Source organism: Panthera tigris, chromosome X, assembly GCF_018350195.1.
Source record: "Panthera tigris isolate Pti1 chromosome X, P.tigris_Pti1_mat1.1, whole genome shotgun sequence".
In the NCBI taxonomy this organism is placed as follows: Eukaryota; Metazoa; Chordata; class Mammalia; order Carnivora; family Felidae; genus Panthera; species Panthera tigris.
In genome coordinates, this window is record NC_056677.1 from 119,385,516 (window position 1) to 119,397,343 (window position 11,828).

The window sequence follows — 11,828 nt, forward strand, 5'->3', positions numbered from 1 at the left end:
TTTCAAGACCGGACCATGGGATCCTTGAGAAAAACCTGTCATCTGAAACAGGTGTTAAGCAATACTCCTCGGGGTTCAAAAAAAGCCACATTAAGGACAGATACCTCCCCAACCCCCAACCCCCAGCCCCCATCTGAATGCCACCACAGAGCTCGCTCCTGTTGAACATTATTCGACCCAGAGAGACACTGTTAACCCAGCCCAGGTCATCAGCACGTTTCTGGGTAGGGCACTGCACACGGCATGGCACGACGTAGAACGTACTTTGTACTCCCTTGCACTCTGAGACGCGGCGCTCACTTCTAACGCGGCCAATCGTCGCGACCGTATCCAAACTTTCCCGCTTCCCTACAGGACGCCAGCCCGCTTCCCTCCTAATGGCAATCTTCCCGAAGTGAGTTTCCCCTCCTCCGACGTCCTACGTTTACGTGGAGGATGACAAATACTCAGAGGCAACAAGACTAATGTGCGTCTCTTGTTCCGTAAAGGAGCATCTTTCCCTCCTGTACACTACAGGTGTTCGCCTCGTTAGCAATGGAGCGCTGTGGCTCACAGGTATCATCTGCATTCGGTACATGCAGATTCGGGAGAAAAACACGCTCGCTAAAATCAGCGGTCCCGATAACACCAACACTCATGGTCTCGTAGGGCAGCACCATATACCAAGAGACACAACCGTTACAACTGGCCAAGTACCGACACCTTCCCGCTCCCTCCTAGGCATTACGATGACACCCCCAGGTTTTCCCGAAAACGAAGAATGCTAATCCACAGCTCTCCAGTCTGGATCCTTCCCTTCACAACACCCACAGGTTCCCTACCTTCACCTGGATGAAGACGACCCCAGGAGATCAAGCCTCTTCTTGTCTTCTCCTCTACCGGCAAGTCTATGCATCATCTCCCCTGAAGGTGGTCGCATGGTATGGAATGAAACCCGCGAAATCATCCTCTGGGTGTCCGAGACCACACTCGGGTTGCCGTCACGGCCTCAAGTATTCATTCAGCACAGGTAGCTCAAGGACACAGGCATTTCCGTCCGTATATCCGGTCTAAAGGTCACTGCAGAGGTTGCTCTCGGTGAGCATTATTCTACCCAAACGACAATCAGAAACATGAACCCTCAGTAATCAGCACCCGACTGGATAAGGCGCTGGATGCTACAAACAGCGAAGCAGGTGACCTATCCAGTGCCCTTCTCCTTCGGAAGGTATCTCTCCGGTCTTTCCCCAACTCATTATGAGTGCTCACCCCAAGATTTTACATACACGTTGACAATGGAAAGCAAATGCTCGTAGCCTGGTGACTTCCTTCCTCTACGTATCCCCTCACCTGCTAACTGTTTACGTTAAATAATGGGGACCCACAGAGAACAAACTTCTTCCCGTGTTCCCTTTTACAGTTAGAAAGGAGCTGCATCTCCTCTGACCTCAGGTGTCCACAGTGTTCTTGAGGCATCACAGGAATCACTCCGAGAATGCCTGAGGCCGGGTGGCTACAGAGGACCTTAGGAGTTCACTGCGCGAAGATCGAGGACACCTGCAGCTCCATCACCATCACGTGCCAAGGCCATCACACTCCTGCTTCTCACGGAGCGTCACTCTATCAACAGACACGTAGCACGCATAAGCCAAGTGAGCTACACCTTTCGGGGAAGGGCGCCGCACGAGCACAACCTCGAATTGGAGGGTACGCCCAGTCCTTCTCGCTGCCCGATGCAGCCTTCATCTCCCTACCCAACGCATCATGACGAGACCGTGATCTTCCACTCACCTAGGAACTTCCGAGCCGTCGCACCCAACGTGCGTCGTCTCCTCGGTGGGGAACTTCGCACACGCACGTGCTCTATGTTGACCAGGACGGTGATCCTAACACAGAGGAGAGGAGAAGGTAACTGGGTTCCCTTCTATAAAGAAGCACCCGCACACCGTGTCTTCGCTTCGATCAACACGACAAGGACGCCCAGGCGTGCCAGGTCAGTGCCTGCGTCCTCCTGAGTCTGTGGCAGGGAGAGCAAACACCCACGCATCTCCATCCCCAATATGGATCCAAAGGCCGTCACAAAAATTCTTCCTCTCGATCGTTACGCACACAGGCGCTGATTTCACAAAGCGTCAAGGGATCGGCACCTTTCGGGGGAGGGCACGGCGCCGGCAGGTCTCCAAGGTGGAGGGCCACCCCAGATCACTGCCTCCTCTGATATACCTTTCAGGTTTCTACCCGCTATATCATAAGGACCGTACCTAAGACTGTTCCGTTCTTTACCCAAGTCTGACCCAAGGACCCCCGACACCCACACTTTCCTCAATACGGATCCTCTCGTTTGTTCTACATTTACCTTGACGATTACGAAGAGCCAGTGAGAGAAGGGCACGTCCCGCGTTTCTTCTTCTGTACGCAAGTATCCTCCTCTTCCCTAAGCTGGAGGAGATCACAACGTGGAAGCGTACGAGCGAGCGCGCCTTGAGGACACGTAAGCTCGGAAGCGGGCAGCGGACAAAGCCCTCCCGGGTTCGAGGCAGGCGGCTCCGGGTCGCGTGCGCCTCCGGCCCCATCGCGGTGCAGCAGGCCGGCACACGCCCCGGTGAGCGGTGGCCCACCCACACAGGCAGACGTCACGAGGTCTTCTTGGCGACGACCACCGTTCCGGGCAGGGCGCCACTCGCAGCATGGATCACGGACGAAAACCGGCCGAACGCCCCTTACAGGCTTCGATGGAGCTTTCTTCTCTCCCCCCGCAGATCGCGAGGGCTGTGCTCGAGACGTCTGCGCGGTCGGACACCATCGCAGCGCGCTGTCTCCCAGTCGTATCCCTCCCTCGCGGGATGCGCTCACCTTCTCTACGTTTGTGCGGGGCATGCGGAGGACCCAGAGGGAAGCCCGCTCTTGGTTTTTCTCACTCTTCGTGAAGTTTCTTCCTCACCTCTGAACTACAGGTGTTCGCACGGATAACAACGGACACCGAAGTCATCTTCAGGGTACCTCCCATCTGACCCAGGTTGCTGACAGGGGCCTCCCGGTTCCAAGTTCTGAGCTCGAACACCAGCATCTTTGCCCCAAACGCCGACCTGAAGGACACAGTCAACAATTCTGTGTCGGTATCTTTGCGGATTGTTCCTCTACCCAGACGGGTGCGATGACGCGTCATCGGCACCCGTGAGGCAGGGCACTGCGCTCGGCAGGGCTCAGAGGGGAGAGGAGAGCAGTTTCCCTTGCACTGAGAAAGGGACTTCTCTCCGCCCTGCGTACCACAGGAGGAGGAACTGACACACAAAGTTTTCATAACTCTACAAAATGCCTAATCGCTGCCCTCTGACTTCATGCTTTCCCTCAAGGAGTAAGACCCCTCACCTCCCTGTGTTGACCTCCATGAGCAGGAGAGACAACAGAGCAGAATCCTGGCCCCGTGTTTTCTTCTTCAAAAAGGAAGTATGATCTTCTCTTCTCTGAGGTGTTCACATCGCCAGAAAGGAAACACTGTGCGGCACCTGGGTGGCAAAGTCGGGTAAGCGTCCAACTTCGGCTCAGGTCACGATCTCACGGTTCGGGAGCTCGAGCCCCACATCGTGCTCTGACAGCTCAGAGCCTGGAGCCTGCCCAGGATTCTGTGTCTCCCTCTCTCTCCGCCCCTCCCCTGCTCGAGCTCTGTCTCTCGCTCGCTCTCTCTCAACAATAAAGAAACAATAATTAAAAAAAAAAAAAAGAAACGGAACACTGAAATCACCTTGAGGATGGCGGAGATCCAGGTGTCTCCCAGGGCACTCACTCCTTAGCTCCACGCAGACAGCGCCAGGAAACAGCAGGCCTCCATCGTGACTGGTCCCAACGCCACCACCAACGCTGTGCTTGTAGAGCATCGCTCTACCCAGAAATGCGCGGACTACACACAGACCACGTAATCCGTGCATTTCCGGGCAGGGTGCTGCACACAGTGTGCGTCGAGGTCGATGGCCGGCCCGGTGGCCACTCAACTGTCCAATGTGGCTTTCCTGTGTCTCGCCACCACTCCACCGTGACTGTATTTGACAGGACTCCATCACACTGAACAACGTTGACCCACTTCCCCGCAGTGACACGAACCTCCGTCAATCCGGATCGCGTGCCCTCCTTTACATCAGCCGGGTGATTATGTGGATGCAGAGACAAACAAGAGGGGTCGTCCGTCCTACGCTCATTCTTCTCCTAGGAAGTGTCATAGATTCTCCCAACATCTAAGTATTCACACTGTCGGGAATCTCTCTCTCAAATCAGGTCGAGGACGCCTCAGATCCCGGCTGGCTGACAGGGACACTCCCGAGTTCAAGGAAGAGAGCACAGGGATGAGAGAACTTCTATACACGTTACCGATCCGAAGGCCACCGCAACGTCATCCTCGTTGAGCGTTACTCTACGGAGACGGGGGCATCTAAAGCGTAGTCTTAAGTGATGAGCACCGGGCTAGGCGGGTGGGGCCTCTCACCGTGATTGGCTCACCGAGAAGATCCTGCCAAGTTCACCCAGAAGACCCTGCCCAGTCCCCCTCATACTCACAAAGGTAGCTCTCTCTCTCTCCCCACCAGAGCAGGCGGAATGAGCCACCTGTTTCCCCATAACCCGAGAAAACGCCAAACCTCTGCCCTCTAACGTGCACACCTCCCTCAGCGGTGATCCCTTGGGTTCATCCGCCTTCACCTGGAGGAGTTGAGGATCCACAGGGAACAACCTTGTTTCTGTGTTCCATTCGTTTATTGGGAAATACATTCTTTTTTTTTTTTTTTAATCTGCAGGTGTTCCCATCAATGTAAGGAATGGGCCGCTGAAACCGTGTCAGGGTCATCAGAGACACGAGCCACTACCAGGGCCCAACTCTGTTCCAGACAGACAGACAGCTGAAGGAAGGTGACGGGGGTCTCTCTCTCTCCCCACCATAGTTTTGTAGGCTATCGCAAATGTCGTGCTTGCTGAAATTTACTCGACACAGGGGGCCGCCTATGACCCTTCGCCTGCCTAAATGACATCTTTCTGGAGGGACTGCAGACGGTATGGCTCCAAGGTGGACCTGCCCACACCCTCACACCCTTTCATCTCTCTCCCCTCATCAGGACCACCGCTCCGCACGTTGTTCCTGATCCCTAGGACACCCCTCACACACTGTGCTCCAACTCACAGACGTCTCTTGGCAGGGGTCCACTCATCTCCTTTACCTTGACATGGATGATGGGGAGGATCCACAGCAAAAAAGGACCGTTTCTCTGTTCTCTTCCGCTGTCAGGAAGGATCTCCGTCTACGACGATCTCTAAGTGTTAGGAATGAACCACTGAAATTATACTGAGGAAATGTCCGTTGAGACACAGGTATTCCCTATGCCTTCTGAGGTCGATGACAAGGGAGATGGTTCAAGGATCTGCATCCCCATAGGACTGGTCCACCAGAAATATTGTCGTGGTAGAGCTTCACGTACTCCATACAGCATGGCTCATGTCAGAGAATCCACTCGAGCCCCCTGTTAACCCTGAAATGAAGTTTTCCCTCTCTCCCCACTGCATCATCGTGTTGCACCCAAGACTGCTATAGGCCTACAACAGGCCAACCCACTACCTGCAACTTGCAAAATTCCCAACAAGAGTAAACCTCGACCTCTCGACAATTACGAACACAATTATGAGGACGCGCTGACAAAGATGCTTCCAGCTTCCGCTTCCCCTAAGGACCTTTCTACATCTGCTCAAATCTCAGCGTCTTGGGGTCACGTCGTCAGGGGTGTACCACTGAAATTATCGGGAGGAGGCCTGAGAGCAGACCCAGGTGGCTGCCGGAGAGCTCCCAACATCAAGGAGTACAACTGGAAACAAACACACATCTCCTTCCCATCACTGGCCTAAGAGCCAACGCAAACGTTCCCGTCCTCGGTAGTCACGACGCCTACGGAGGCAGTCCTGACAGGCAGTCTAAGCGATCGGCAGGTCTCTGGGAAGTGCACACAGTGGGGCTCTAAGGAGACAACCTACCCAGTACCTCCTGTACCCAGAAACATAGCTTTCACCCCTCCCAACATCACGAGGAGTGTTCAAGGTTTTCCCATCAAGCTACACCATGCCGACCTAAGGCCCCTCTCCTTGCAGGTGTCCCTCAGTGAGGATCCCCTCAAGAACTCAGTGTGACCACAGAGGATTGGGAAGGAGGACCGAGAGAGAACAAGCTCGTTCCAGTCTTCTCTTCTTCCACTACGAACCGTCTTCCCCTTCTCCCCACGTTCGGCGTTCACATTATTCACCATGGACCACTAGAATTATCTTGAAGGAACCGGAGATCGCAACCAGCAGGTTGCCACTGCCCTCCCGGGTTCAAGACACACGGCTCAAGAACACAGGCACCTCCATCCCCGTCACTGAATCTGAGGTTTCCACAAACGTCCTTAGTGGGTATTAGTCAACTTTCAGAAGCACTATTGCTCTTCCTTTATGTGACGAGCACCATTCCAAGTAGGGCGCTGAACACAGCTCGGCTCAAAGTTAAGTCCTGCCCGGCGCCCCTATGCACTCTCGTGTATAGCTTTCCTGCCCCCCCAAAACCAATCATGAGGATGACTGTACCCAAGAATTTTCAAAGACACAGACAATGCTGGCCAGTATGCACCAGCTCGCGTCCTTCCTTCAGTGTGGATGCCTACACGTGCTGTGCACTTCCCTGCACGACTCAGAGGTCCCAGAAACAGGACTGTAACTACGTGTCTACTTCTACAAGGAAATATTTCCATCTTCTCTAAACCTTCGATGTTCACATTGTGAATAACTGAACACTGAAGTCATCTTGAGGATGCCCAGATCACACCCCGAGAGCCCCCTCCTGCACTCAAGGCAGAAACTCAAAAGACACGTGCTTCTCTAATCCACCACTGGTCTCAAGGCCACCACAAATGTTTTTTGGGGTGCCTCACGCAGACAGGTGCTATTAACACACGGTCTGACACATTTCTGGATAGGGCACCGCAGACAGCATGGCTCAAAGGAGAAGAGAAGTGCAGGTCCCCTGTACTTCTCGTGTTCACTCTGCTCAGTCTCAACCGTATTGCAAGGAAGACACTAAGGCCTTTAACTTAGAAAATTAGGGGGCGCCTGGGTGGCGCAGTCGGTTAAGCGTCCGACTTCAGCCAGGTCACGATCTCGCGGTCTGTGAGTTCGAGCCCCGCGTCAGGCTCTGGGCTGATGGCTCGGAGCCTGGAGCCTGTTTCCGATTCTGTGTCTCCCTCTCTCTCTGCCCCTCCCCCGTTCATGCTCTGTCTCTCTCTGTCCCAAAAATAAATAAAAAAAACGTTGAAAAAGAAAATTAGGACTCACTGCCTTCCCACACGGATTCCTCCCTAGTGGGAGTCCCTCACCTGTTCTGCATTTAACCAGAAGAATATGAGGATCTAGAGAGAACAAGTCTGTTTATATGTTTTCTTCCTGTTAGAAAGTATCATTGTGTGGGGCGGGGGCTGGGTGGCTCAGTCAGTTAAACGTCTGAGTTAGGCTTGGGTCATAATCTTACAGGTTTTGAGTTCAAGCCCCGCGTCGGGCTCTCTGCTGTCAGCACGGAGCCTGCTTCGGATCCTCTGTGCCCCTCTCCGCCACTCCCTTGCTCACGCTCTCAAAAGTAAATAAACATTTAAAAATAAACAAATAAAAGTGTCTTCATCTTCACTACTCCGTAGGCGTTCGTGTCTGGGAAGGCACCACTGACGTCATTTCGGGGATGCCAAAGATACGGGCGGACACTCCTGAACGCATGGCACACGACTCCAAGAATTCAACTCCGTCCCCATCACTGGCCAAAAGCCACCACAAATGTTGCTCTGGGTGAGCACTGCTCCATCCAGAAAGGCACTGTCACACTTTGTCTATATGAGAAACACCTTTCTGGACAGGGCACTGCTCACAGCGTGCCTCTGGTGGTTCCTGCCCGGTCCCCCTGCACCCTCAAATGTAGCTTTTGTCTCCCTCTCCGGCACATCATGAGTACTGGGCCCGGTATTTTTCATTAGTTGTAAACAATGCTGATGCACTGCCGTCCGGTGTACACCATTCCCTTGGCGAGCATGCCCTCAGGGGCTCTAGGTTTACCACGTACCGAGGAGGGCCTGCAAGAGTAAGGATCTTTTCTGTATTCCCTTCTTCTATTAGAAGGATCTTTGGGGCACCTGGGGGCCTCAGTCGCTTGAGCATTCGACTCTTGATTTTGGCTCAGGTCATGGTCCCAGGATCGTGGGATCGATACTCTTACGTGGAGCCTGCTTAGGATTCTCTCTCTCCATCCCTCCCCCCCCCCCGCCCCCGCCTTCTGTCCCTCTCCCCCACTGACACTCCGTCTCTCTCTTTCTAAAAGAATAACAGGAGCACCTGGGCAGCTCGGTCGGTTAAGTGTCTGACTTCGGCTCAGATCACGATCTCGCGGTTCGTGGGTCCGAGCCCCAGGTCAGGCTCTGTGCTGACAGCTGAGCCTGGAGCCTGCTTCGGATTCTGCGTCTCCCTCTTCTCTCTGCCCCTCCCCAGCTCGCGCTCTCTCCCTCTCAAAAATAAACATTAAAAAAATAAAGCAGTAACAAAAAAAGAAGTATCTTCATATTCGCTAGTTTGTACACATTCCCGTTGTTAGAAACGGACCGCTGACGTCATCTCGAGGACGACTTAGATCAGACCCAGAGGTGTGCCCGGTCCCCTGGGCCAGGGCTGGCAACTCAAGCACACACAGGTCTCCACCCCCGTCACCAGTTTGGGTCACCACACGTGTTGTTCCGGAGTGTTGCTTTACCCAAAAAGGAGCAAATTCCTCCTCGGTCTAGGAGAGGACCCCTCTGCGAGTCAGGAGCTGCACACATCGTGACCCAATATAGAGGACCGGCCCGCTGTCACGGGCACCACGTCACGCGTATTCCAGATCCGTCTCCGTAACAACACGCGATATGCCGAACGACAACACAACCGATTCTGACCCCGTCACTAGGCTGTCCCCAAGAACACTGTTCCTACTGACCATTACTGTACCCAGACAGGAGCACGCTGCGCGAAGCCTCCACCGGGAGCATCTTTGCGAGCGAGTAACGCACACGGCAGGACTTCGCAGTCGGTCATCTGCCCAGGATGCCTCACCCTAGTGGGTGTGGCTTCCATCGGTCTCCCCTTCCCTTCGAGGTGACTTTCGTGAACATTCGACAACCTCGCCCAATTCCAACCCTGCGTCCTCCCGCTGGCACCTCGCCTTCAGTGGGGATCCGGTCACCCGCGCGGTTTTCCCGGATGATTACGAGGACCCACAGAGAACGAGCTCCTTCCCGCGTTCTCTTCTACACTCACGTTCTCTAACCTTAAACGTCCACACGGTTGGCGATGGATCACCGAGGTCACGGTGACGATGCCTCAGCGCAGGCGTCTGCCACTCGAGTGCCTCAGGAGTTCACCGCGTGAAGCTCAAGGACCCCTTCATCTCGACCGCCGTCGTGTCGGAAGGTCACCGCAATCCGTTCTTGTTGAACGCCGCTCTGCGGAGGCGTCGACAACACAAGAGGCAGCTGCTACCCACGTTCCGGTGGAGGGCATCACACGCAGCGCGGCTTCAAAACGGGGGACACGCTCGTGTCCTCGCCGTCGAACACACCTTTCACGTCTCCACCCACCACACGGCACGACGAACGTATCCGTTGACTTTTCCGTCAACCTACAAGATGCAAATCCGCCAAGTTTTATCTTCCCCTCGGGGAAACCTCTCACCTGACAGATACCGACCTGTAAAATTAAGACGACACAGGAAGAATAAGGCGACTCCCGTGTTCTCTCCTACAAGGAAACCATTCACGCTCGCTGAGCTGTAAGCGCTCGCGTTGTGAACCCATCAGACCATTCAGACCACGAGAGTGTCTCCGCGTTGCGGGTGGGCTCCCGAGTTCACAGTAGGGAAATCAAGGACCCGTACGTCCCCATCCTCACCGTGTATCCAAAGGCCATCACAGAACTCTTTGTCCTCGATCATCGCTTAGGCACTACTTTCACAAGGCACAGAGCGACGGCACCTCTCCGGGAGGGCACCGCAAACAGCACGGCTCCGAGGGGGAGGACTCTCCCAGAACACCAGACTGCTCTCCAGATGCGGCTTTCATTTCTCTACCCGCTGTAGGATGATGACGCTCCGACGAGAGGCTTCCTGACCGTAAACGAGCCCACCCCGCTTCGTTCCGACTCGCGTCTCTCTCTGTGCGGACCTCCTCATCGGCTCCAATTTGCCAGAATGATCAGGAGGACTGGGTGCCCATCAGCTGGTTCCGGTGTCTCTCCCTCTATGACCAAGCATCTTCGTCTCCTTCAACCCGGAGGCATTCACGAGGTCAGGAACGAACGCCAAAACCGTCTGGAGACCTGCGCTCGGAACCAGCTGGCTGACAAAGGCCTCCTGGGTGGTTTCAGGGAGGCAGCTCTGGATCGCGTGCACCTTCTGGCCCTAGGACGGTCCCGTGGGCCACCTACTGCCCAGGAAGGCAGTTGCTCTTCCCAGGAAGGCAGTCACTAACCACAGGTTAGTGTATGTGACGACCCCCTTTCTGGGCAGGGCTCCGCACACAGTACGGATCCAAGCCCGTTTGCCCTTGCGTTCTTAAACCGAGCTTTCTTTTCTTCTCGGTCTCCACCAAATCCTGCTGACCATACTAAAGGTCTCATAATCCCAGACAATTCCCCACCGCTACCCTCCAACTTGTGTCTGTCCCTCAGCAGCCACGCCCTGACATGATGCTTCTCTGAAGCATCGGGAGGGCCCGAGGAGTACCAGCGTGTTCCCGCTTTCGCTTATTCTTGACGAAGTCATCTTCACCACCTCCAAGCTTTGAGCGCTCACGCTGTTAAGAACAGAACACCGAAATCACTTTGATGACTGTGCAGACTCAGGGGGCTCCCAGGGCCCTCCTCACTTCAAGGCAGGCGGCACGAGGACACTGGCTCGTCTACCACCATCCCAGTCGAAAGGCCACCACGCATGCTGTTCTTGAAGTGCATCGCTCTATCCCGAGGGGCACCGACCACACACTGTCCACGTGAAGGGCGCCGTTCCGGGCAGGGCCCTGCATACAGCATAACCCTACCACATCGCGGGGACTTCGCTCAACATTTTTCCAGGACGCTAAAGAATACCGTCCCACGCTTGCCTCCAATATACAGATCTCCCTCGGTATGGATCCCCTCCCCTGCTTTAGGTTTACCCAGGTGATCAGGGGGACCCAGAGGGAACCGGGTAGTTCCTAGAGTCATTTCTTCGGTCTGAAAAGAATCTTACGAAGAACCCCGAGGCACTCAATGATACCTGATTATGTGGCCCCAGAGAGAACGAGCTTATTTCTGTGCTTCCTTCTTCTTTTAAGAAGTATTTTCATTCCCTCCTGTCAGCGGGCATTCACAGTTAGGAATGGACAAGTCAAGTCAACTTGGCGATGTCTGAGCCCCACGTGGGTGCCAGGGCCCTCCCGAATCCACGGCATGCAGATCAAGAACAGAAGCTTCTCCATCCCCAACACTGTTCTGAAGGCCACCACAAATGTGGTTGTACCTAGAGAGACATCAATTACATGTGATCGGCTGATTGGCACCTTTCCGGGCAGGGAACTGAACTGCACACAACATGGCTTCAGTACGGGGGACCTGCCCAGTCCTCCTCTCCCTCTCACACGTGGTTTTCGTCTCTCTCCCCACATCACGATGACTGTACCCAACATTTTTCCGTACTCTGGACGGTGCTGGCCCGTTGCCTTCTCCTTCTCTTGATGACGATACCCTCACCTCGTCTACGTTTGCCTCGACGATTGGGAGGACGTCGGGTGAACAAATTCATT

The 11,828-nt window shown here is 54.5% G+C and overlaps 1 long non-coding RNA gene across 1 annotated transcript; it reads right to left on the reverse strand.

Moving 5' to 3' along the window:
* Positions 1-205: 205 nt before the first annotated feature.
* Positions 206-3,480, reverse strand: LOC122235461. The gene is made up of 3 exons (XR_006213544.1): positions 3,349-3,480; positions 2,336-3,065; positions 206-1,865 (listed from the first exon to the last, which is right to left on the reverse strand). It is a non-coding gene; the product is annotated as an uncharacterized LOC122235461 (long non-coding RNA).
* Positions 3,481-11,828: the final 8,348 nt, after the last annotated feature.